This window comes from Oncorhynchus nerka, linkage group LG5, assembly GCF_034236695.1.
Source record: "Oncorhynchus nerka isolate Pitt River linkage group LG5, Oner_Uvic_2.0, whole genome shotgun sequence".
Lineage (NCBI taxonomy): Eukaryota > Metazoa > Chordata > Actinopteri > Salmoniformes > Salmonidae > Oncorhynchus > Oncorhynchus nerka.
The window spans coordinates 34462758-34484823 of record NC_088400.1 but is presented as its reverse complement, the minus strand read 5'-3'; the positions used below and the strand labels follow the sequence as shown (position 1 = coordinate 34484823).

Here is a 22066-nt window from a genome sequence, read left to right as displayed (position 1 = left end):
AGGTGTAATACGGCTGTAATAAAGGATATTCACTAGGTGTAATACGGCTGTAATAAAGCATATTCACTAAGTGTGCTATTAGGTGTAATATGTCTGTAATGCAGGATATTCACTAAGTGTGCTACTAGGTGTAATATGTCTGTAATGCAGGATCACTAAGTGTGCTACTAGGTGTAATATGGCTGTAATAAAGTATATTCACTAAGTGTGCTACTAGGTGTAATATGTCTGTAATGCAGGATATTCACTAAGTGTGCTACTAGGTGTGCTACTAGGTGTAATATGGCTGTAATAATCGGTATTCACTAGGTGTAATACGGCTGTAATAAAGGATATTCACTAAGCGTGCTACTAGGTGTAATACGGCTGTAATAAACGATATCCACTAGGTGTAATACGGCTGTAATAAAGGATATTCACTAAGTGTGCTACTAGGTGTAATACGGCTGTAATAAAGGATATTCACTAAGCGTGCTACTAGGTGTAATACGGCTGTAATAAAGGATATTCACTAAGTGTGCTACTAGGTGTAATATGGCTGTAATGCAGGATATTCACTAAGTGTGCTACTAGGTGTAATACGGCTGTAATAAAGGATATTCACTAGGTGTAATAAAGGATATTCACGAGGTGTAATAAGGCTGTAATAAAGGATATTCACTAAGTGTGCTACTCGGTGTAATATAGCTGTAATGCAGGATATTCACTAGGTGTGCTACTAGGTGTAATATGGCTGTAATAAAGCATATTCACTAAGTGTGCTACTAGCTGTAATATGGCTTTAATGCAGGATATTCACTAAGTGTGCTACTAGGTGTAATACGGCTGTAATAAAGGATATTCACTAGGTGTAATACGGCTGTAATAAAGGATATTCCCTAGGTGTAATACGGCTGTAATAAAGGATATTCACTAGGTGTGCTACTAGGTGTAATGTGCCTGTAATAAAGGATATTCGCTAGCTGTTCTACTAGGTGTAATACGGCTGTAATACCGGAGTATGACATGACCTCCCCCTTCCCGTCCTCCTCACCTGTCGTGGTCTCGGCCAACGCCCCACACACGTATACTGCTGATTGGCTGAGAGTGGAGCAGGCTGTGGTCGTCAGGGTCAACCAGGGTCAGATCACGGTCCTGCAGCACCAGCAGCATGTCCTTACCCTGATGGGACGATCAATATGTCAATATATCAGTCAATGCGCGCACACAGGCACACGCGCAAACACACACACACACACACACACACACACACACACACACACACACACACACACACACACACACACACACACACACACACACACACACACACACACACACACACACACACACACACACACACACGCACACACACACAGTGTCCTCACCTCTCCCCAGACCCCAGCGGAGTCTTGTATGTCCCTCCTACAGTAGGACAGTTGTCTGATACAGTGATGGACTGCCACACTGCTCCTTCCCTCTGTCAGATCTCTCTCTGCCATCTCCACCCAGCCCAGAGAACGTACCGGGAATGACTACAACACACATATATGGATTCATATTCATTTAAAATAATATATACAGACTCTTACCCAGCAGCCCCCCAACACACACACACACTGATTAATAAACACACTTGCACTCATTAGTAGGGGTAATAATAAATCAAAATCAAATCAAATCAAATTTTATTTGTCACATACACATGGTTAGCAGATGTTAATGCGAGTGTAGCGAAATGCTTGTGCTTCTAGTTCCGACAATGCAGTGATAACCAACAAGTAATCTAACTAACAATTCCAAAACTACTGTCTTATACACAGTGTAAGGGGATAAGGAATATGTACATAAGGATATATGAATGAGTGATGGTACAGAGCAGCATACAGTAGATGGTATCGAGTACAGTATATACATATGAGATGAGTATGTAGACAAAGTAAACAAAGTGGCATAGTTAAAGTGGCTAGTGACATAAGAATGCAGTCGATGATCTAGAGTACAGTATATACATATGCATATGAGATGAATAATGTAGGGTAAGTAACATTATATAAGGTAGCATTGTTTAAAGTGGCTAGTGATATATTTACATCATTTCCCATCAATTCCCATTATTAAAGTGGCTGGAGTTGGGTCAGTGTCAATGACAGTGTGTTGGCAGCAGCCACTCAATGTTAGTGGTGGCTGTTTAACAGTCTGATGGCCTTGAGATAGAAGCTGTTTTTCAGTCTCTCGGTCTCAGCTTTGATGCACCTGTACTGACCTCGCCTTCTGGATGATAGCGGGGTGAACAGGCAGTGGTTCGGGTGGTTGATGTCCTTGATGATCTTTATGGCCTTCCTGTAACATCGGGTGGTGTAGGTGTCCTGGAGGGCAGGTAGTTTGCCCCCGGTGATGCGTTGTGCAGACCTCACTACCCGCTGCTGCGCCTTCTTCACGACGCTGTCAGTGTGAGTGGACCAATTCAGTTTGTCTGTGATGTGTATGCCGAGGAACTTAAAACTTGCTACCCTCTCCACTACTGATCCATCGATGTGGATAGGGGGGTGTTCCCTCTGCTGTTTCCTGAAGTCCACAATCATCTCCTTAGTTTTGTTGACGTTGAGTGTGAGGTTATTTTCCTGACACCACACTCCGAGGGCCCTCACCTCCTCCCTGTAGGCCGTCTCGTCGTTGTTGGTAATCAAGCCTACCACTGTTGTGTCGTCCGCAAACTTGATGATTGAGTTGGAGGCGTGCATGGCCACGCAGTCGTGGGTGAACAGGGAGTACAGGAGAGGGCTCAGAACGCACCCTTGTGGGGCCCCCGTGTTGAGGATCAGCGGGGAGGAGATGTTGTTGCCTACCCTCACCACCTGGGGGCGGCCCGTCAGGAAGTCCAGTACCCAGTTGCACAGGGCGGGGTCGAGACCCAGGGTCTCGAGCTTGATGACGAGCTTGGAGGGTACTATGGTATTGAATGCCGAGCTGTAGTCGATGAACAGCATTCTCACATAGGTATTCCTCTTGTCCAGGTGGGTTAGGGCAGTGTGCAGTGTGGTTGAGATTGCATCGTCTGTGGACCTATTTGGGCGGTAAGCAAATTGGAGTGGGTCTAGGGTGTCTTGTAGGGTGGAGGTGATATGGTCCTTGACTAGTCTCTCAAAGCACTTCATGATGACGGAAGTGAGTGCTACGGGGCGGTAGTCGTTTAGCTCAGTTACCTTAGCTTTCTTGGGAACAGGAACAATGGTGGCCCTCTTGAAGCATGTGGGAACAGCAGACTGGTATAGGGATTGATTGAATATGTCCGTAAACACACCGGCCAACTGGTCTGCGCATGCTCTGAGGGCGCGGCTGGGGATGCCGTCTGGGCCTGCAGCCTTGCGAGGGTTAACACGTTTAAATGTCTTACTCACCTCGGCTGCAGTGAAGGAGAGACCGCATGTTTTCGTTGTAGGCCGTGTCAGTGGCACTGTATTGTCCTCAAAGCGGGCAAAAAAGTTATTTAGTCTGCCTGGGAGCAAGACATCCTGGTCCGTGACTGGGCTGGGTTTCTTCTTGTAGTCCGTGATTGACTGTAGACCCTGCCACATGCCTCTTGTGTCTGAGCCATTGAATTGAGATTCCACTTTGTCTCTGTACTGACGCTTAGCTTGTTTAATAGCCTTGCGGAGGGAATAGCTGCATTGTTTATATTCGGACATATTACCAGACACCTTGCCCTGATTAAAAGCAGTGGTTCGCGCTTTCAGTTTCACGCGAATGCTGCCATCAATCCACGGTTTCTGGTTTGGGAATGTTTTTATCGTTGCTATGGGAACGACATCTTCGACGCACGTTCTAATGAACTCGCACACCGAATCAGCGTATTCGTCAATATTTCCATCTGACGCAATACGAAACATGTCCCAGTCCACGTGATGGAAGCAGTCTTGGAGTGTGGAGTCAGCTTGGTCTGACCAGCGTTGGACAGACCTCAGCGTGGGAGCCTCTTGTTTTAGTTTCTGCCTGTAGGCAGGGATCAGCAAAATGGAGTCGTGGTCCGTTAAGTGTATCTGTAGATCTCTGGTAAAGTGTGTAATGGGAATACTTTTTAACAGTGGTAGGCTATACTTCAGCAGATAGCATGGGTGTGCGCTCAAGGGGTGAAAGTAAGGTGGTATAGTGGGGGTATGCAGTACCGGTAAAACATGAGCCTATCACAATAATTAAAACAAACCACGTTTTTTATCATTACCGCATCTCAGAGGCATGAAAAATGAGCGAATGGACTTGAAAACTTGTGGTGTAGCCTACGCTCTGAACTGCCATGTGGCTAGATGAAAACATCTACATTATGTCAAGCCGACACCGAGACTCACACGGACAGCAGTGGCTGACATCGAGACTCACACGGACAGCAGTGGCTGACATCAAGACTCACACAGACAGCAGTGGTCAAAACCAAGACTCACACAGACAGCAGTGGCCGACACCGAGACTCACACAGACAGCAGTGGTCGACACCAAGACTCACACAGACAGCAGTGGCTGACACCGAGACTCACACGGACAGCAGTGGCCGACACCGAGACTCACACAGACAGCAGTGGCTGACATCGAGACTCACACGGACAGCAGTGGCCGACATCGAGACTCACACGGACAGCAGTGGCTGACATCGAGACTCACACAGACAGCAGTGGCCGACATCGAGACTCACACGGACAGCAGTGGCCGACATCGAGACTCACACTGACAGCAGTGGCCGACACCGAGACTCACACGGACAGCAGTGGCCGACATCGAGACTCACACAGACAGCAGTGGTCGACACCGAGACTCACACGGACAGCAGTGGTCGACACCGAGACTCACACGGACAGCAGTGGTCGACACCGAGACTCACACAGACAGCAGTGGTCGACACCAAGACTCACACGGACAGCAGTGGCCGACACCGAAACGCAGTGGACAGCAGTGGCCGACACCGAGACTCACACAGACAGCAGTGGCCGACATCGAGACTCACACGGACAGCAGTGGCTGACATCGAGACTCACACGGACAGCAGTGGCTGACATCGAGACTCACACGGACAGCAGTGGCTGACATCGAGACTCACACGGACAGCAGTGGCTGACATCAAGACTCACACAGACAGCAGTGGCCGACACCGAGACTCACACAGACAGCAGTGGCTGACACCGAGACTCACACGGACAGCAGTGGCAGACACCGAGACTCACACAGACAGCAGTGGCTGACATCGAGACTCACACGGACAGCAGTGGCCGACATCGAGACTCACACTGACAGCAGTGGCCGACACCAAGACTCACACGGACAGCAGTGGTCGACACCGAGACTCACACAGACAGCAGTGGCTGACATCGAGACTCACACGGACAGCAGTGGCCGACATCAAGACTCACACAGACAGCAGTGGTCGACACCAAGACTCACACGGACAGCAGTGGCCGACACCGAAACGCAGTGGCCGACACCGAAACGCAGTGGACAGCAGTGGCCGACACCGAAACGCAGTGGACAACAGTGGCCGACACCGAAACGCAGTGGACAACAGTGGCCGACACCGAAACGCAGTGGACAACAGTGGCCGACACCAAGACGCAGTGGACAACAGTGGATGCATACATTCTGGCCAAATGCCAATCGCCACACTCACTTTTTTTTGTGTGACAGATGTCCCTTTCCATTCATCACTGTTTCAAGGCTGGAAATATGTTGTGAGTGGATGAACATGTGCGGGTAGCCTAGTGAAGGAGCCATTTGATGTGATTGTTTGACAATCAGATAAAAACATCATGGCTGGTTGTGTTGAAAGTTAAATGACAAATGTTTAGGACTAGGCCCACAGAGATCCTATTGAATTAATAGAGATTCTAAATTGTCCAAGACTTCGGCCACCTTAGTCATAGACTGTTCTCTCTCCTACCACCCGGCAAGCGGTACCGGAGCGCCAAGTCTGGGTCCAAGAGGCTTCTAAACTGCTTCTACCCCCAAGCCATAAGACTCCTGAACAGCTAATCAAATGGCAACCCAGACTATTTGCACCCCCCCTTGTACGCTACTGCTGCTCTCTGTTATTATCTATGCATAGTCACTTTAATAACTCTACCTACATATACATATTACCTCAATTACCTCAACTAACCGGTGCCCCCGCACATCGACTCTGTACCGGTACCCCCTGTATATAGCCTCCACATTGACTCTGTACCGGTATCCCCTGTATATAGCCTCCACATTGACTCTGTACCGGTACCCCCTGTATATAGCCTCCACATTGACTCTGTACCGGTACCCCCTGTATATAGCCTCCACATGGACTCTGTACCGGTACCCCCTGTATATAGCCTCCACATTGACTCTGTACCGGTACCCCCTGTATATAGCCTCCACATTGACTCTGTACCGGTACCCCCTGTATATAGCCTCCACATGGACTCTGTACCGGTACCCCCTGTATACAGCCTCCACATTGACTCTGTACCGGTACCCCCTGTATATAGCCTCCACATGGACTCTGTACCGGTACCCCCTGTATATAGCCTCCACATTGACTCTGTACCGGTACCCCTGTATATAGCCTCCACATTGACTCTGTACCGGTACCCCCTGTATATAGCCTCCACATGGACTCTGTACCGGTACCCCCTGTATATAGCCTCCACATTGACTCTGTACCGGTACCCCCTGTATATAGCCTCCACATTGACTCTGTACCGGTACCCCCTGTATATAGCCTCCACATTGACTCTGTACCGGTACCCCCTGTATATAGCCTCCACATTGACTCTGTACCGGTACCCCTGTATATAGCCTCCACATTGACTCTGTATCGGTACCCCTTGTATATAGCCTCCACATTGACTCTGTACCGGTACCCCCTGTATATAGCCTCCACATTGACTCTGTACCGGTACCCCCTGTATATAGCATCCACATTGACTCTGTACCGGTACCCCCTGTATATAGCCTCCACATTGACTCTGTACCGGTACCCCCTGTATATAGCCTCCTCATTGACTCTGTACCGGTACCCCCTGTATATAGCCTCCACATGGACTCTGTACCGGTACCTCTGTATATAGCCTCCACATTGACTCTGTACCGGTACCCCCTGTATATAGCCTCCACATTGACTCTGTACCGGTACCCCCTGTATATAGCCTCCACATTGACTCTGTACCGGTACCCCCTGTATATAGCCTCCACATTGACTCTGTACCAGTACCCCCTGTATATAGCCTCCACATTGACTCTGTACCGGTACCCCCTGTATATAGCCTCCACATTGACTCTGTACTGGTACCCCCTGTGTATAGCCTCCACATTGACTCTGTACCGTAATACCCTGTTTATAGCCTCCACATTGACTCTGTACCGGTACCCCCCTGTATATACCCTCCACATTGACTCTGTACTGTAATACCCTGTATATAGCCTCCGCATTGACTCTGCACCGGTACCCCCTGTATATAGCCTCCACATCGACTCTGTACCGTAATACCCTGTATATAGCCTCCACATTGACTCTATAGCCTCGTTATTGTAATTTACTGCTGCTCTTTAATTATTTGTTTTTCTTATCTCTTACTTTTTTTTTGGGGGGTATTTTCTTAAAACTGCATTGTTGGTTAAGTGCTTGTAAGTAAGCATTTCACTGTAAGGTCATTTGACAAATACAATTTGATTTGATGTGAAATTCTATGATTCGAACCATACATTTTTCTGTGCATGTGCACATATAGGAGGTCCCGTACAGGGAAGAAATTAATTCTACTTTCACCCTGGCCCAGTACCCAGTACCCAGTACCCCCCCCCCCCCCCTCACACACACACGTGCAGATTATTAAACACTAATACAAAAAACATACAAATACACAGACACTCATACGCACACACATACACACACTCCCACACACTCACACAAAGGCCCAGGGGATTTGCAGTGTCAAAGTAGCAGAGAGCCAACAGAGTATAGTGTGAGAGAGACTATGATGTATTTTGACAGTCTATAAAATATAAAGGCTGTGGTTCAGTGCATCCCAGGGCTTTGACAGAAAGAGAGAGAGAGAGAGAGACAGAGAGACAGAGGGAGAGAGAGACAGAGAGATAGAGAGAGAAAGAGAGAGAGAGACAGAGGGAGAGAGAGACAGAGAGAGAGAGATACAGAGAGAGAGAGAAGGAGAGAGAGATAGAGAGAGAGACATAGACAGAGGGAGAGAGAGACAGAGAGATAGAGAGAGAAAGAGAGAGAGACAGAGGGAGAGAGAGAGAGAGAGAGAGATACAGAGAGAGGGGGAGAGTGAGAGCGAGTGAGAGAGAGACAGTGGGAGAGAGATGCAGAGAGATAGAGAGAGAGAGAGACAGAGGGAGAGAGATGCAGAGAGATAGAGAGAGAGACAGAGGGAGAGAGAGACAGAGGGATAGAGAGAGAGAGAGAGAGAGAGAGAGACAGAGAGATAGATAGAGAGAGCGACAGAGAGAGAGCCCAGAGCCAGCCCTCCATCTACAGAGCACCACTATGTATTCTTCTTCTCTTTAAGGACAGACCCCAGGCTTTTGTTCTCACACACACATGGACAAATGCACAAAGACTGACACACACACAGATGTGTGCGAACACACAGAAATGAAAGCAAGCAAGCATGCACACACGCACTCATGCACACACAGGGATATGGACAGACACACACGCACTCATGCACACACAGGGATATGGACAGACACACACGCACTCATGCACACACAGGGATATGGACAGACACACTCATGCACGCACACACAGGGATATGGACAGACACACACGCACTCATGCACACACAGGGATATGGACAGACACACACGCACTCATGCACACACAGGGATATGGACAGACACACTCATGCACGCACACACAGGGATATGGACAGACACACACGCACTCATGCACACACAGGGATATGGACAGACACACACGCACTCATGCACACACAGGGATATGGACAGACACACACGCACTCATGCACACACAGGGATATGGACAGACACACACGCACTCATGCACACACAGGGATATGGACAGACACACACGCACTCATGCACACACAGGGATATGGACAGACACACACGCACTCATGCACACACAGGGATATGGACAGACACACACGCACTCATGCACACACAGGGATATGGACAGACACACACACACTCATGCACACACAGGGATATGGACAGACACACACACACTCATGCACACACAGGGATATGGACAGACACACACACACTCATGCACACACAGGGATATGGACAGACACACACACACTCATGCACACACAGGGATATGGACAGACACACACACACTCATGCACACACAGGGATATGGACAGACACACACGCACTCATGCACACACAGGGATATGGACAGACACACACACACTCATGCACACACAGGGATATGGACAGACACACACGCACTCATGCACACACAGGGATATGGACAGACACACACGCACTCATGCACACACAGGGATATGGACAGACACACACACACTCATGCACACACAGGGATATGGACAGACACACACACACTCATGCACACACAGGGATATGGACAGACACACACACACTCATGCACACACAGGGATATGGACAGACACACACGCACTCATGCACACACAGGGATATGGACAGAAACACACGCACTCATGCACACACAGGGATATGGACAGAAACACACGCACTCATGCACACACAGGGATATGGACAGACACACACGCACTCATGCACACACAGGGATATGGACAGACACACACGCACTCATGCACACACAGGGATATGGACAGACACACACGCACTCATGCACACACAGGGATATGGACAGACACACACACACTCATGCACACACAGGGATATGGACAGACACACACACACTCATGCACACACAGGGATATGGAGAGACACACACACACTCATGCACACACAGGGATATGGACAGACACACACACACTCATGCACACACAGGGATATGGACAGAAACACACGAACACATTATCCGTTAACGTGTGAAACGTTCAACAGCAATTCTACATCTGAATGGTTCCAGGTACATTAGGCCTTACTGTTTTCTCTCTAAACCTTTCCTCTCCTCCTTTTTTTCTTCTCCCTCTCTTTACCTTCTGGTCATTCTCACTCAGAGACTGTGTCAACATCAACAACAACAACAACAAACTATGACACTATTTATAGTTTTGTTTTATATTCAGTTTTTTCTAAGCATTTTTCGATTTTTCTTGAAATTCAGTGTAGTTTCACTTATTTTTCCCACTTGATTTACTAGTTTTTATCCTTTTCTAGTTTGATAGAAACCTTTCTATTTCGTTTTTATATCCTTTAATTTCAGTTTTAGTTTCAGTTTTAGTACTAGGGACAGGAAGTAGCCTATATATGGGAGGCCAGTACCCATGTGTGTTGTAGGTTATATTTCCTGTTAGCTAGTGATAGTTAGTGATGACTATGGAATCCCAGAAACAGCACTAGATCTGTGGAGGATGTCAGATTGTCTTGGACATAAAACATATATAGAAAGGGAAGGGTCCTCTTCAGACAGACAACTCTCCCAACAAATCGCGGGTAGGCGGGCAAAGCCTGAAAATCAAACTCTTTCAGTGGCCTGTAGGGAGACATACATTACCATTCCAAACCAAAGATCTCAGGCAAAACCTTCGCTGTGGTTTTAGTGAAGGTAGATGTACAATCTAGCAAAATGCACTCATAAAAAGAACCTCCGCATTCTCCATCTTGCTAGCGAGCAAGCTACAACCTTGTGTCCCGTGGGGATGTTTACGCTAGGGCGGGAATGGACCATTTTGATGGGGGCCAGAAAAAATGTGAACTCATCATGAGGGGCAGTAGTGGCTCGTAGATCTGCTTCGTACCCACATCCATACCCACACATGCAGTCAGAGCCCACCTAAAAAATCTAGAACATGTTAGCTGACATTGACTAACTGGGTTACCGTCAGTGACTGACATAAGACAAAAACTGCTGATTCAAAACCAAATTACTATTCTAACTCCCAACAGTAATTTGAGACCCCGACTGAGTTCCACCAAAAAAGTATCCGTTGTCCTACAGAAGGGTTCGGGGCGGGCCTACAGAAGGGTTCGGGGCGGGCCTACAGAAGGGGCGGGACGGGCCTACAGAAGGGTTCGGGGCGGGCCTACAGAAGGGGCGGGACGGGCCTACAGAAGGGGCGGGACGGGCCTACAGAAGGGTTCGGGGCGGGCCTACAGAAGGGGTGGGGCGGGCCTACAGAAGGGTTCGGGGCGAGCCTACAGAAGGGGCGGGACGGGCCTACAGAAGGGTTCGGGCGGGCCTACAGAAGGGGCGGGACGGGCCTACAGAAGGGTTCGGGCGGGCCTACAGAAGGGGCGGGGCGGGCCTACAGAAGGGTTCGGGGCGGGCCTACAGAAGGGGCGGGGCGGGCCTACAGAAGGGTTCGGGCGGGCCTACAGAAGGGTTCGGGGCGGGCCTACAGAAGGGTTCGGGGCGGGTCTACAGAAGGGTTCGGGGCGGGCCTACAGAAGGGGCGGGGCGGGCCTACAGAAGGGGTGGGACGGGCCTACAGAAGGGGCGGGGCGGGCCTACAGAAGGGGCGGGGCAGGCCTACAGAAGGGGCGGGGCGCCAGTTGCCCATCCCTGTGCTTTTTAAATTTGTAACATTTTTTAAACCCCATCCCTGTGCTAGGGAAACAAGAGGATAAGGCAATGCTTTCACCAGATAAGGCAGTGACCAACTCCTCCTCTCTGTCCCAACTGATGCAGGTACTTGTACAGATGTGTATGCTGAAACATTGGTACATTGTAGGAGGCAACCTATGTGTCTACAGACTAGGTAGTTAGAGATAGTGATGCACAAGCTAGAACTATTTGAAACATCGCCATCTCTGGGCAGCATTTACCTGCTTTTGCCCTCCAAAACATTAACATAATTTATGATGGTTTTTATTTTATTTCAGCTAGTTTCGGAGTCAAAGATAATAGTGTCAGTATAGTTTTCATTTTTGTTAATGATTTTATTTCAGTTTCTTAAATAGATTTTTCAAAATTCGTTTTAGTTTTAGTTTCAGTTTACTATAATAACCTTGCCATGACATCACCCCCCACCACCTCTGCTGGGGAGCATGTGCATACACCATCTATCCAGCAGGGGGAACACTGTGTTAACTAACCTCCAGACGAGCTTCAATGTCATACAACTCTCCTTACATTTACATTTACATTTAAGTCATTTAGCAGACGCTCTTATCCAGAGCGACTTACGTGGCTTCCAACTGCTCTTAAATGCAAGTAAAACTAAATGCATGCTCTTCAACCGATCGCTACCAGCACCTGCCCGCCCGTCCAGCATCACTACTCTGGACGGACTTAGAACAGGTGGACAGCTACAAATACTTAGGTGTCTAGTTAGACTGTAAACTCTCCTTCCAGATTCACATTAAGCATCTCTAATCCAAAATTAAATCTAGAATCAGCATCCTATTTTGCAGCAAAGCATCCTTCACTCATGCTGCCAAACATACCCTCGTAAAACTGACCATCCTACCGATCCTAGACTTTGGCGATGTCATTTACAAAATAGCCTCCAACACTCTACTCGGCAAATTGGATACAGTCTATCACAGTGCCATCCGTTTTGTCACCAAAGCCTCATATACTACCCACCACTGCGACCTATATGCTCTGGTTGGCTGGCCCTCGCTTCATATTCGTCGCCAAACCCACTGGCTCCAGGTCATCTATAAGTCCTTGATAGGTAAAGCCCCGCCTCAGCTCACTGGTCACCATAGCAGCACCCACCCGTAGCACGCGCTCCAGCAGGTATAATTCACTGGTCATCCCCAAAGCCAACTCTTCCTTTGGCCGCCTTTCCTTCCAGTTCTCTAATGCCAATGACTAGAACGAATTGCAAAAATCACTGAAGCTGGAGACTCATATCTCCCTCACTAACTTTAAGCACCAGCTGTCAGAGCAGCTCACAGATCACTGCACCTGTACATAGCCCATCTGTAAATAGCCCATCCAACTACCTCATCCCCATACTGTTATTTTTTGTTGTTGCTCCTTTGCACCCCAGTATCTCTACTTGCACATTCATCTTCTGCACATCTATCACTCCAGTCTCTATATCTCCAGTGTTTAATTGCTAAATTGTAATTATTTTGCCACTATGACCTATTTATTGCCTTACTCCCCTGATCTTACCTCATTTGCACACACTGTATATAGACTTTTTCCTATTGTGTATGTTTTGTTTATTCCATGTGTAACTCTGTGTTGTTGTTTGTGTCGCACTGCTTTGCTTTATCTTGGCCAGGTCGCAGTTGTAAATGAGAACTTGTTCTCAACTAGCCTACCTGGTTAAATAAAGGTGAAATAAATAAAAGGGGAACTTAAACGTGCCATTTAGTAACAGAGCCATGGCACAGGGCAGTAGTTTACTAAACTACCACTAGGTGGTACTGCTACAGAGAGAGAGATAAACTCAATGGGCAGCACATTACGTCATTCCATCCCTCCTCCCTTTCCTCTGGATAGGTGACAGCCTGGTTAGCATTCCATTGTTTTCCTTTATCCAACCTTGTAAAATCAGTGATTACGGAGGTCTCACCTGTCCCTCTGGGTCGATGTAGGCACTGTTGAGGTCCACTGTCTCTAACTGGGCAGGGCTACAGACGGAGAGATAACCATGAGCAAAGACATTCAAGTGTGTGTGTATGATTGAATAATAATGACAAATGGTCAGGAGAAATGTGACGAATGTGCTAAACAGAAATCAAGTCTATGCTGAATGTCTGGCAAGCAATGTTGTCGAATACTGGGAAAGGGGGTCTACCTAGTTAGTTGCACAACTGAATGCATTCAACCGAAATGTGTCTTCCGCATTTAACCCAACCCCTAGGTGGTGAGAGGCTGCCTTAATCGACTGTCTGTGTGTTTTATGGTGTGGGTGGGTGCGTGTGCGTGCGAGTGTGTGTGTGCGTGTGTGTGTGCGTCTTACTGCAGTCTCAGTGAGGCGTAACGAAGAGTAGCTCCTTCAAAAGCTTTCAGGCTGGGGTCAGGATACACGGGGTAGTCCTTCAGCTCCTAGAGAGAGAGAGAGAGAGAGAGGATAGAAATAGAGAAAGAGAGAGAGGGGATAGAAAGAGAGAGGGGATAGAGAGAAAGAGAGAGATACAGTAATATCTTATTCATATTTGATATTTGATATATTGAATTTTGAAGGCACACACATGTGATTTCAGTTGTTTCTGAGCCTGTGTACATGGTGCCGTTAGCAGTGTGTAGTCTTACACTGCAAGTGTAGCTGGTGTTGTCAAAGCCTCTGTCAGGCAGAGGGAGATCAGAGGGAGAGGAGGAGGAGGAGGGAGAAGAGCCGGAGGGAGAGGGCACAGGCTCCAATGAACTGTCTGATACCAAACTGCTAGGTCGCTGCAGAAAGAGGTAGAAAGTGGAAGGAAGAGAGAGAGAGTGAGAGTGAGAGAGAGAGAGGAGAGAGAGTGAGCCATTTTACATTTTCAGAGGAACTCTAGTGACAAGATTCAGTGTACATAGTGTGTGTGTGTGTGTGTGTGTGTGTGTGTGTGTGTGTGTGTGTGTGTGTGTGTGTGTGTGTGTGTGTGTGTGTGTGTGTGTGTGTGTGTGTTTGGCCGCCCAATTCTGATATTTTTTCCACTAATTGGTCTTTTGACCAATCACATTCAATTTTCTCACATCAGATCTTTTTCAGAGCTGATTTGATTGGTCAAAAGACCAATTCATGAAAAAAAAAGACCAGAGTTGGACTGCCTGTCTAAACACAGCCTTTGAGAGTGTGTATGTATACATTGTGTGTGTGTGTCAGGCCTCACCTCGCTGGGCGGTCTCAGTGTGACTGTGTCACCCTGCTGTGAGCCAGGGTGTGGGTCAAGGTGTGTCGTGGCGACAGGGCGGTCGTACTGGGTGGTGCCAGTGGGGACATGCCAGAAATAGACCTCTGATTGGTCTGTGACCTCACGCCAGCCTGGGGGAAGGTCCCCCTCACCCCACACATCTGATGTACCAAACAACAACACACATTAACTACACACAGATCACATACACATAAACACACACTCATCTGCATACACAGATATATGTGTATATGCATGCAGAGAGACTGACTTAGATACCCCACACAAATACACACACACACATACTAAAGTGCACACTTACACAACTCAGACACTTAGAACCACAGACAGTGGTCTAGGTCAATTCTGAGATGGAAATCCTGTTCTGTTGTCATAGCAACCCTTGGGCTCATCCCCTGAAGTAGCTCTCAGAGGACACAGGCCTCTCTGTCTCCCCTCTATTTGTTTTCTCTCTTTATCTCTCTCTCTTCCTCTCCTCACTTTCACTTTCTGCTCGCTTTCTCTCCCCTTTGACCCCATCTCTCTCCCTCTCCACTGCCTGCAGAGTACGGTGGCTCACAGGGGTCATTAAGGGTTCAGCAGTTTCGCTGCAGTCACCGTCATCAAGGAGAGACTTGGTGCATTTCCAACCAAGACTGAGTGTTCTAAAATAATTCCAACAGAAAACAAGAGAGAGAGAGAGAGAGAGACATACCTACAGACAATACTATATGACCAGAGTGCTGTGGTTGTAGGTCAGAAGTAGTATACTATAGGAAATAAGGTGTTAATTAAGACAGTATATCTCCCACCAGACTGACTGACAGACAACCAGCCAGTCACTCAGACAAACAAACAGACAGACAGACAGATAGACAGCCAACCACCCAGGCAAACAGACAGACAGCCAGCCAGAAGGCATATCATATAATTCTCTCACCTATCTCCTGTGGGGTCTGAGGGGAGGGGCTCTCCTGGGACAGGGTGGTCCAGCTAGAGTCCTCATCCTCCAAGGGAGACTCCACCTTTGTCCTCAGACTACCCAGCTTAGGAGCTCCTTTCTCTGGGTCCAGGTTGAAGGATGCAGGGGGTCTGGAGCAGGAGAGGGGTGCTCTCCTCCCCTCTGGGCTGCTTAGGGGGTGCAGAGGGGGGGCAGTGGAGGTACGGGTTCTCATTGCTGGGGTGCAGCTCCACCTTGATCACTCTGGGCGGGGGTGCCTGGGCACTCCGGGAGGGTTTGGGGGGCGTCTCAACCCTGGGTGGATGATCCTGGGTCTGGTTTAAGGCCTCCTTTCTGCCCTGGGGAGGGGGAAAACTCTGAATCTTGTTCTCCTGGGCCCAGTTGAGGTTGTTTTGGGGGGAGATGGGGGGAGATTGCACCCCCTGTAGCAAAGGCTGATTAGCAGTTGGAGAGGCACCCTCTTCCTCTATGTAATCCTCCTGTTTTGGGGTCTGTTTCTCCTCCTCAGGTCTCTCTCTGTCTTTATCCGGGCTGACCTGATCTTTCTCAGGGCAGGAGTGCTTCTCATCCTCTTCCTCCTCTTCCTCTTCTTCCTTGTTGGGACGTTCTTCTTCCTTATTTTCTACACTAGGAGGGTCCACTTCCTTCTCATGGAACTCCAGAAAACTCTTGGTCCTCCGACAGAATGGGGGTGGGGCATGGGAGTTGTCTTTCTCCCCCTCCAGCCAATCAGAGCTGTATATGGGGGTGATGATATCATCCTGCCCTTTGAACTCTGTGTTGGTCTTACTCTGCTCCTGTTGCTGGGTCTCGGCCTTCCTCTGCAGGTTGGCACCATTCTTCGCCAGCTTGGGGTTGGTGGAGAAGAATGAGGAAGAGGAGGAGGAGTAAAGAGAAGAGGACGAAGAGGACTTGGTGGGGAGGCGCTTGCCACCGGTGGGGGGCTGGTTTTGGGTGGGAGGGGCGAGGGTGTCGCTCAGGCCCATGGCGCTACACACGCTGGTCATGGCGTATCTATGGCGGCTCTTGGGTAAAGTGGCAGAACTCCCCGTTTCCATGGCAGTAGGGGACTCCTTTATAACATCACAACCCAATAGTTGGTTGTAGGAGGAGCGCAGGCTGAGGGATGTGGGAGGGGCGGCAGGGGGACCGCTGCGATTGGCCAGGCCGACAGAGGAAGGGGAGGAGCCACTGCGGGAGAGAGGTGGGGTGTGGACGGACATCATGACTGACGAGGGGTCAAGAGGTCAACTGGAGAGGGAGAGAAAAGAGGAGAAAGGGCTCACTAAGAGTACAACAAAACACACACACACACACACCAGCTCCATGCTCTCATAGGAATTCAACATCTGATACTGATTGCGGCGCCCATTATCCACCACAGTGCTTGAAGGAAACTTGGCCTGAGTCAGGTCTTCTCCATATGTGATGAGTTAGAAGGATTACAGGACTGGGTTGGAGGTATGAGGTAGAAACACAAGACAAGTCAGCATACAGATGTAGGATCTTAATTTGAGCCAGTTTGCTGCAACTGGAAATGTGAATTATTATGTGGATTATAATTAATGGACATTTTTATAGGGGTTGATAAAAAAATTTGTAAGGGAAAAATCAAGTCTGACATTTCAAATTCAAAACTTTCAGAAGACATATTAAACTTCAAATACACTTTACGTTGAAATTTCCTGCAACAGAGTGATCAAATTAATATCCTACATCTGTATGACTAAGGCAGTCTAAATGAGAAGCACACATGAATAAAGATACTCCGTACGGCTCTATAAAGTCCTACAGACCATCAGGCCCACAGCCACTCCTCTGGCATTGATCTGTTGCCATGGCACTCACACAAAATGAAAAGCCTCAACTATTCAACATTCTGACAACCCATCGACCAATAGCGGAGGGTTTTATTGACGCACTCTGTGGTGTGTTTTATAACTGTGTCCCAATACAGCAACGCCCTCTCTCCCTTTTTGTTTCTCACATCTGGTGAATATGTCACAGTTTAAAACAAGGTGCCAAACCTATAATATTTTCTTGACATGCTTGGCAATCATGAGGCTTAGCGCTGTCAATGTATTCATCCACAACCGATACACCATGCCAAGGCTAGAGACAGGCTGTTGGAAGGATTTACGATGCTAGGCCGATGCTGACAAGCTGCAGAGCAGATCCTACTCTCTAGCTGACCCTTTTATGTCCCTAGTGATCAGCTTTGTGCTGTCAGCTGGATCCATCCAGAGAAAGAGGGAGAGAGGGACTGCAGAGTATCATTGTCAATTCAGATGTAATCAGGAAGAGGCGGGGCTTTGAGTTTAGGGCTCAGTGGTTGTTTTTTTATCATACTCTTCAATTCAATCATACTCCAACAAATGAACACACACACAGACACTTGCACGCACACACACACACACACACACACACACACACACATGTAAGCACGCACACACACACACACACATGTAAGCACGCACACACGCACACACAGGTAAACAAAGACAAATGCAAGCTTCTTTCATGGAAAGATGGAAAACACGGGACACAGCAGATTTGAAAACAAGACAAGCCCTTGGAAAAAACAAGAGACTACATTTTAAGACAAAATATCTCCACACAATGCACTTTTTCATGAGGGTCCCTCGTCCTTCTCTGAGTGGTGTTGTTGTGTCAGAGAACACGCAGGCACCTGGAACTCTCCATCTCACTCTCAAATATGACACAAAAACAATGTCAACCAGGTCAGACTACACATACGATAGACTAAAATGGTACCAGATACTTAACACAAAACATGTCTCATAAGGACACTTTGTCTCTCTGCTACTGATTTCAGGACAGTTTATTTTATTTTTATTTTTTTACATTTCTCTCACTATCCTCTCACATAGTAGTTTCACTGGCCTGGGAAAACACCAAAACGGAGGATGCAGTTGATGCAGTTGATGATACAGTTGATAAATGCCTGCTTTCTTTGCAGAAATCTCAGGGCTGGAGAGAGCGCTGTTAGATCCAGACTGAGATAGTGTGTTTTTCCTCTGACTCTGCAAGCCTCAGTCGGCAGAAGGGCATGAGACAAATACAGGAGAGATAGACATAAGAGACGGGACAATGACACAGCAGTTTTCAGCAGGGACATTGAGTTCACACCATCATGCTCATCATGCTCAGCTGTTGTCTTACTACACACATATGATTATGTTTAGGTCATTCATGAGACTTTACCAAACATGGTACCATGACTCATATTACAGGACGTCACCGAGCAGTGTCGTCATTTACAGTAGAGAAACGTCTAGAAGACTGTTCCCTGACCACAGATTCATCTTCGACTTAGTCCCGGACTAAAAAGCTATTTCAATGGAGATTCTCAACTGAGCATGCTTTTTAGTCCGGGATTGGGCTTGATCTGTGTTCCAGAAACCAGCCCTCAGAGTTACTGCAGGAATAAGGAGTTGACGTTGAAAGAATAATCATAGACCCCTGTAGATAACATACGGTCAGGCATGAGATACAGCCTTAATCATAGACTCCTGTAGATAACATACGGTCAGGCATGAGATACAGCCTTCTACATACCGTAGGTGGGACAGGTGTCAGGTTGGACAGGTGGGACAGGTGTCAGAGAATAATCATAGACTCCTGTAGATAACATACAGTCAGGCATGAGATACAGCCTTCTACATACCGTAGGTGGGTCAGGTGTCAGAGAATAATCATAGACTCCTGTAGATAACATACGGTCAGGCATGAGATACAGCCTTCTACATACCGTAGGTGGGTCAGGTGTCAGAGAATAATCATAGACTCCTGTAGATAACATACGGTCAGTCATGAGATACAGCCTTCTACATACCGTAGGTGGGTCAGGTGTCAGAGAATAATCATAGACTCCTGTAGATAACATACGGTCAGGCATGAGATACAGCCTTCTACATACCGTAGGTGGGACAGGTGTCAGAGAATAATCATAGACTCCTGTAGATAACATACGGTCAGGCATGAGATACAGCCTTCTACATACCGTAGGTGGGTCAGGTGTCAGGTTGGACAGGTTGGACAGGTGTCAGAGCAGCACTCACAACAAAAGCAGGTTAGAAGTTAGTTACAAAGGCGAGAAATGTTCCCTCTAATTGTTTGTGGCACTGAGCAAATGTTAGGTCTTGCGAACGGAAACTTGAACGTTGTGTGCAACTTCTGCTGCACGTTTACAGTGAACACTGAGGCGGTGCCTGTATCGTTTTAGACAGTGGCCAATATGCTATTGTGGCTATGTAGCATAATGTAGGCCTACCAACAAAACCAATGGAGCAAATCCCATAACATTTTCACATGGAAATAGCTTTTGATTTCTATGATATAGCCTATAGTTACATATATGTGGTGTTCAATGCAGACCTGCATTGCATGAGACTTTTAAAAACGTTTTTACCTGATGAACAGTTCTTTGCTGCCAATGACTGGAACGAATTGCAAAAATCCCTGAAGCTGGAGACATATCTTCCTCACAAACTACAAGCATCAGCTGTCAGAGCAGCTTACCGATCACTGCAACTGTACACAGCCCATCTGTAAATAGCCCAACCAGCTACCTCATCCCCATATTGTTATTTTTCTTTACTTGCACATCATCATCTGCACATCTATCACTCCAGTGTTAATGCTAAATTGTAATTATTTCGCCACTATGGCCTATTTATTGCTTTACCTCCCTACTCTTCTACATTTGCACACATTGAATATAGATTTTTTTTTTAAATGAAGGGCTTGACATTAATTCATGTTTTTACTTGGTCTGTAAAATCATGGGCCAAATAGGTGACTGTAAATTGCATTGTATTGTGTTGTATAATGCAAGAAACCACTTTAAAAATAAAAGTAATTATTATTACCATACAGAGAATTAGAACTACCCCTCTCTCTATTGGCTTATTTGCATATTCAAGCCTGTCTCCAAATACAACACCGCCCCTTTAATTATGACATTAGCTTTTTACCCGACTGACTTTTTAAAGATATCTTAAAATGTAGCCTACACGTTTGTGACCTATACTTATCTATAACTGGGCAAATAACTATCAAAGAATATCAACAAATGTGCACACACGCGGCTCTGAGATCTGATCTGAAATTCGCATTCACTCGCGGGTGATTGAAAGGTGAGTTCACACAGCACATCTCAATAGCAATAGGAACGAGAGATGGGTTGTTATATGCCTTTCACACACACTGGTGAACAGATGCTGTTATAGCATCGATATGAATATTTAAAACAGTCACCTCAAATACTCTCTAATAGATCTGTATTGTAGACTATATTACTGAAACGGGCTTGGGGATACTCCTGTTAAAGGAATATTCAAATAGAAAACACTTTACTCGAATTTGTGTAGGCCTAACTATTTTTCAAACGGTGTGGTAGGCTAATAACTGGAGTTGATTAATACATTATACTACATATTTCAGACATATGCCGCCAACATAAAGCCTCAACTAAAATGCTAGAACGTTTCAACGTATAAAAGATGACACTAGATGGGTGGAGTGTTTGTATCCTCTTCTCGTTACATTAGCCTAGACCTTTCTAACCTTATTATCCGCTCTGCAGCCTCACCTATTTCAATAAATCAAGCAGAAATGTCCTATGTTGCAAAGTGAACACCAATCTGTTGCGATTTCTGGAAACAAGCTAGAAGGCAGTAGGCTATACATATCAGACGCAGTTAATCTTCTGACGTCTCTCCCACCCAATATTCTCCCCATCACGTCACCGCTCTGGAAGGCGAACGCGCACCGCACACACACTTTATTTCGTTCATTCACTCACCGCGTTTAACAATCGTGCTTCTATGCCACGACGACACATCAACGACGACACTGATATAGGACAGAGAAGTGACTCCGGCTTTTTAAGCGCGAGTCCTCCCGTAGCTACCCGTATCAGATCACATCACTCTCTGGTCTCCTCCCGTGCTGGTACCTAAAGCTAATCTCTCTGCGCCACTGCCTCCCAAGCGCCCAGGACCCAATCAGAGCGCTGGATGCAGGACGCTGTGTGCGCAGAGCCAGAGCACCATCATAAATCTGCTATTTTGGTTTTTATAGTGATGTAATGGAACACTGACAATTGATCAACTCTTTTGCATAGAGTACCATTTTGGCATCCATGTAAAAAGTGATTGATCGAAGTGATTTGTGCATATAATTTCAGCAAGAGCC

The 22066-nt window shown here is 47.2% G+C and overlaps 1 pseudogene; it reads right to left on the bottom strand.

Annotated features, from left to right (window-relative positions):
* Positions 1 to 1025: 1025 nt before the first annotated feature.
* On the bottom strand, positions 1026 to 21827 carry LOC115129909 (amyloid beta precursor protein binding family B member 2-like; annotated as a pseudogene).
* Positions 21828 to 22066: the final 239 nt, after the last annotated feature.